The sequence below is a fragment of the Columba livia genome, chromosome 9 (assembly GCF_036013475.1).
Source record: "Columba livia isolate bColLiv1 breed racing homer chromosome 9, bColLiv1.pat.W.v2, whole genome shotgun sequence".
Lineage (NCBI taxonomy): Eukaryota > Metazoa > Chordata > Aves > Columbiformes > Columbidae > Columba > Columba livia.
In genome coordinates, this window is record NC_088610.1 from 24484095 (window position 1) to 24490285 (window position 6191).

Genomic DNA, 6191 nt, shown 5'->3' on the forward strand with positions numbered 1-6191 from the left:
GTGAGCAGAGGAGATCCACAAACAATAGATCCTAATCCCTTATGCAAAATTTTGGCTGGTGAGGCGGCCAGCTTGCAGCGGTTGATTTGAAAGTACAGTTCCAGGAACAGCCAGGCCCTGACTCCCTGCACAGCCTGGGAGCTTGGAGATGGAGGGACCCATCTGCTGTAGGTGGCATAGGACAGGAGAAAGGGGTGTCTGGAAAGGGCATAGAGGGTGTCAAATACACGTTGTTGGAATCCTGTATATTGCTGGGTGTGTCCTGAAAGGGGGTGGGTGGCTGCCACCTCGCAGGGTGAAGCCCCTGGCTCCCGCAGGCTGCATGATCTGCTGTGCTCTGCTCCTGAGGACACCCTGGAGCCCCCTGCTGCCTGAACCAGGCTGCCTCCAGTACGGCATGGCGGTCACCATTGTGTGTGGCCTCTGCATCATTAGAGCTCCATCATCTTGCTCGTGGTAAGGGAGATGTCCGCCTGTCTGCTGGGACAGACAGAAACAAGCTGGGGCCGAGCAGCCCCTGTACAAAGGGAGCAGAGGGAGCAGCATGGGGCCAGGAATGGCTGCAGTTCTGTGCTCTCTTCCCTGGTGTCTGAGGAACAAGAGACTTGGCTGGTGGGACATGACAGTTCTCTGGGACACAAGAGACCCTGAAGCAGGAACCCAGAGCCTGGAAATGGATAACCAAGGGTTCTGGGCACCCTCTGAAAAGTGGTCTCTACAGTCCTTGGAATTAGCTCCTGTGTCTCAGAGTTGGAGCTTCGAAGCCCAGCTGTTGTTTCTGCTGGTCACACGTCCTTGTTGTATCTGGTGATGTTCTGGGGCAATGCCAGGAGCCAGAGAAACCCTTGGGAGCTGGGGTGGGAGGGAGTCTTCACCCCCTGCCTCTGCTGGAGGTGGGCTCTGTGACATCTCCTCCTCTGGCGTTGTTCATACGTGCTGGCAAAGTGGCTCTGCCTGATGAAAGAAGATGCAGTTAACGGTGTGGGAGAGCAAAAAACGGGGCTGGTGGGGACAGAGGTGCTAAGAAGCCAACCTTGTGCATTGTACTGCAGCTGTTAAATGCTCCTTGAGTGGGATGTGGACTCAGATTTGATTTCAGCTCCAGCTGCTGCTGGTTCTTCATTTCAGCTCCAGATCTTTGTTGCTTCAGCTCCAGCCCCGCAGGCTTTCTCTCAGCTCCACAGCTTGAGTCTTCATTTCAGCCCTGGGATGGTTTGAGCTCCAGCCCTACCGTTTGCTTTCAGCTCCAGGTTTGTTCCCACAAGCTTTGTTTCAAATGCAGGCCTAAACTATTTACTGCAGCACCAGCTCGAGGAGATTTCAGCTCGAAACCCAGCCCTACAGTGATTCTTTCAGCTCTAGCCCTATAGATGTGATTTCAGCTCCCGCCCTTTCCCACAAGCTTTATTTCAGCTCCAGCCCAATGGATTTGATTGCAGCTCCAGCTGCTGCTGCAGATTCTTCATTTCAGCTCCAGTTCTTTGTTGCCTCAGCTCCAGCCCCACAAGTTTTCTCTCAGCTCCGCAGCTTCAGACTTCCTTTCAGCTCTGGGATATTTCAGCTCCAACCCTACAGCTTTGATTTCAGCTCCCGGTTTGTTCCCACAAGCTTTATTTCCAATAGAGGCCCAACATCTTTTTGCAGAAACAACTCTGAGATTTCAGCTGAAAGCCCAACCCTACAGTACTTATTCCAGCCACAAGATATTAATTTCAGTACCAGTGTTATTGATTTGATTTCAGCTCTAGCCCTATAGATATTAGTTCACCTCTAAGCCTATAGATTTTTATTTCAGCCTTAGCCCTAATGGTTTTTATTTCAGCTCTACACCTATAGATGTGATTTCAGTTCCGGACTTTTCCCACAAGCTTTATTTCAGCTGCAGCCCTATCGATTAGATTTCAGCTCCAGCCCCTATAGGTTACCATCCTGCCTCAGCCCCAAGATATTTCTTTCAGTACCAGTGCTTTTGATTGGAGTTCAGGCTAGCCCTATAGATTTCATTTCACCTCTAAGCCTACAGATTTTTATTTCAGCTCTAGCCCTATAGATGTGATTTCAGCTCCCGCCATTTCCCACAAGCTTTATTTCAGCTCCAGCCCTATGGATTTGATTTCAGCTCCAGCTGCTGCCGCAGATTCTTCATTTCAGCTCCAGTTCTTTGTTGCTTCAGCTCCAGCCCCACAAGTTTTCTCTCAGCTCCACAGCTTCAGTCTTCCTTTCAGCTCTGGGATATTTCAGCTCCGACCCTACAGCTTTGATTTCAGCTCCCGGTTTGTTCCCACAAGCTTTATTTCCAATACAGGCCCAACATCTTTTTGCAGAAACAACTCTGTTATGAGATTTCAGCTCAAACCCCAGCCATACAGTGACTTTTTAAATTCAGCTGCAGCTCAAAGTTTTTATTGAGTTCCCAAAATCTTTTTTTTCAGTATCAGTGCTATTGATTGTATTTCAGGTCTTGGTGCAATGGATTTTATTTCGGCTCTAGACCTATATATGTGATTTCAGCTGCAGCTCTTTGTTGCTCCCGGTCTGTACCCACAAGCTTTATTTCCAATATCAGGCCCAACATCTTTTTGCAGAAACAACTCTGTGAGATTTCAGCTCAAACCCCAACCCTACAGTGCTTATTGCGTCCCCAAGAACTTTCTTTCAGTACCAGCACTCTAGATTTTATTTCAGTTACCTGTGCTATTGACTGGATTTCAGCTCCAGCCCTATAGATTGTTTCACCCATAAGCCTATTGGTTTTTATTTCACCTCTTTCCCTTTAGATGTGATTTCAGCTCCAGCCCTTTACCACAAGCTTTATTTCATTTCCAGCCCTTCAGTGATTCTTCCAGATTAAGGTCTGTGATATTTCAGCTCAACCCCCAGACCTATGGTCTTTATTTCAGCTCCAGCCCCTATAGATTTTAATCCAGCCACAGCATTAATGTTTTTTTCTTTCAGCTGTACAGCTATAGATGCAATTTCAGTTCTGGACCTTTCTCACAATTATTATTTGAAATACAGCCTAAAATCTTTAATTGCAGAAACATCTCGTAGAGATTTCAGCTCAAACCCCAGCTCTACGGTGTTTGTTCCAGCCTCAAGACCTTAATTCCAGTACCAGTGCTTTTGATTTGATTTCAGCTCTAGCCCTATAGATTTCATTTCACCTCTAAGCCTACAGATTTTTATTTCAGCTCTAGCCCTATAGATGTGATTTCAGCTCCCGCCCTTTCCCACAAGCTTTATTTCAGCTCCAGCCCAATGGATTTGATTTCAGCTCCAGCTGCTGCCGCAGATTCTTCATTTCAGCTCCAGTTCTTTGTTGCTTCAGCTCCAGCCCCACAAGTTTTCTCTCAGCTCCGCAGCTTCAGTCTTCCTTTCAGCTCTGGGATATTTCAGCTCCGACCCTACAGCTTTGATTTCAGCTCCCGGTTTCTTCCCACAAGCTTTATTTCCAATAGAGGCCCAACATCTTTTTGCAGAAACAACTCTGAGATTTCAGCTGAAAGCCCAACCCTACAGTACTTATTCCAGCCACAAGATATTAATTTCAGTACCAGTGTTATTGATTTGATTTCAGCTCTAGCCCTATAGAAATTAGTTCACCTCTAAGCCTATAGATTTTTATTTCAGCCTTAGCCTATAGATTTTTATTTCAGCCTTAGCCCTAATGGTTTTTATTTCAGCTCTACACCTATAGATGTGATTTCAGTTCCGGACTTATCCCACAAGCTTTATTTCAGCTGCAGCCCTATCGATTAGATTTCAGCTCCAGCCCCTATAGGTTACCATCCTGCCTCAGCCCCAAGATATTTCTTTCAGTAACAGTGCTTTTGATTGGAGTTCAGGCTAGCCCTATAGATTTCATTTCACCTCTAAGCCTACAGATTTTTATTTCAGCCCTAGCCCTATAGATGTGATTTCAGCTCCCGCCCTTTCCCACAAGCTTTATTTCAGCTCCAGCCCAATGGATTTGATTTCAGCTCCAGCTGCTGCCGCAGATTCTTCATTTCAGCTCCAGCCCCACAAGTTTTCTCTCAGCTCCGCAGCTTCAGTCTTCCTTTCAGCTCTGGCATATTTCAGCTCCGACCCTACAGCTTTGATTTCAGCTCCTCGTTTGTTCCCACAAGCTTTATTTCCAATACAGGCCCAACATCTTTTTGCAGAAACAACTCTATTATGAGATTTCAGCTCAAACCCCAGCCATACAGTGACTTTTTAAATTCAGCTGCAGCTCAAAGTTTTTATTGAGTTCCCAAAATCTTTTTTTTCAGTATCAGTGCTATTGATTGTATTTCAGGTCTTGGTGCAATGGATTTTATTTCGGCTCTAGACCTATATATGTGATTTCAGCTGCAGCTCTTTGTTGCTCCCGGTTTGTACCCACAAGCTTTATTTCCAATAGAGGCCCAAAATCTTTTTGCAGAAACAACTCTGTTATGAGATTTCAGCTCAAACCCCAACCCTACAGTGCTTATTGCATCCCCAAGAACTTTCTTTCAGTACCAGCACTCTAGATTTTATTTCAGTTACCTGTGCTATTGACTGGATTTCAGCTCTAGCCCTATAGATTGTTTCACCCATAAGCCTATTGGTTTTTATTTCACCTCTTTCCCTTTAGATGTGATTTCAGCTCCAGCCCTTTACCACAAGCTTTATTTCATTTCCAGCCCTTCAGTGATTCTTCCAGATTAAGGTCTGTGATACTTCAGCTCAACCCCCAGACCTATGGTCTTTATTTCAGCTCCAGCCCCTATAGATTTTAATCCAGCCACAGCATTAATGTTTTTTTCTTTCAGCTGTACAGCTATAGATGCAATTTCAGTTCTGGACCTTTCTCACAATTATTATTTGAAATACAGCCTAAAATCTTTAATTGCAGAAACATCTCGTAGAGATTTCAGCTCAAACCCCAGCTCTACGGTGTTTATTCCAGCCTCAAGATCTTAATATCAGTACCAGTGCTTTTGATTTGATTTCAGCTCTAGCCCTATAGATTTCGTTTCACCTCTAAGCCTACAGATTTTTATTTCAGCTCTAGCCCTATAGATGTGATTTCAGCTCCTGCCCTTTCCCACAAGCTTTATTTCAGCTCCAGCCCAATGGATTTGATTTCAGCTCCAGCTGCTGCCGCAGATTCTTCATTTCAGCTCCAGTTCTTTGTTGCTTCAGCTCCAGCCCCACAAGTTTTCTCTCAGCTCCACAGCTTCAGTCTTCCTTTCAGCTCTGGGATATTTCAGCTCCGACCCTACAGCTTTGATTTCAGCTCCCGGTTTGTTCCCACAAGCTTTATTTCCAATAGAGGCCCAACATCTTTTTGCAGAAACAACTCTATTATGAGATTTCAGCTCAAACCCCAGCCATACAGTGACTTTTTAAATTCAGCTGCAGCTCAAAGTGTTTATTGAGTTCCCAAAATCTTTTTTTTCAGTATCAGTGCTATTGATTGTATTTCAGGTCTTGGTGCAATGGATTTTATTTCGGCTCCAGACCTACATATGGGATTTCAGCTGCAGCTCTTTGTTGCTCCCGGTTTGTACCCACAAGCTTTATTTCCAATAGAGGCCCAAAATCTTTTTGCAGAAACAACTCTGTTATGAGATTTCAGCTCAAACCCCAACCCTACAGTGCTTATTGCATCCCCAAGAACTTTCTTTCAGTACCAGCACTCTAGATTTTATTTCAGTTACCTGTGCTATTGACTGGATTTCAGCTCTAGCCCTATAGATTGTTTCACCCATAAGCCTATTGGTTTTTATTTCACCTCTTTCCCTTTAGATGTGATTTCAGCTCCAGCCCTTTACCACAAGCTTTATTTCATTTCCAGCCCTTCAGTGATTCTTCCAGATTAAGGTCTGTGATACTTCAGCTCAACCCCCAGACCTATGGTCTTTATTTCAGCTCCAGCCCCTATAGATTTTAATCCAGCCACAGCATTAATGTTTTTTTCTTTCAGCTGTACAGCTATAGATGCAATTTCAGTTCTGGACCTTTCTCACAATTATTATTTGAAATACAGCCTAAAATCTTTAATTGCAGAAACATCTCGTAGAGATTTCAGCTCAAACCCCAGCTCTACGGTGTTTATTCCAGCCTCAAGATCTTAATATCAGTACCAGTGCTTTTGATTTGATTTCAGCTCTAGCCCTATAGATTTCGTTTCACCTCTAAGCCTACAGATTTTTATTTCAGCT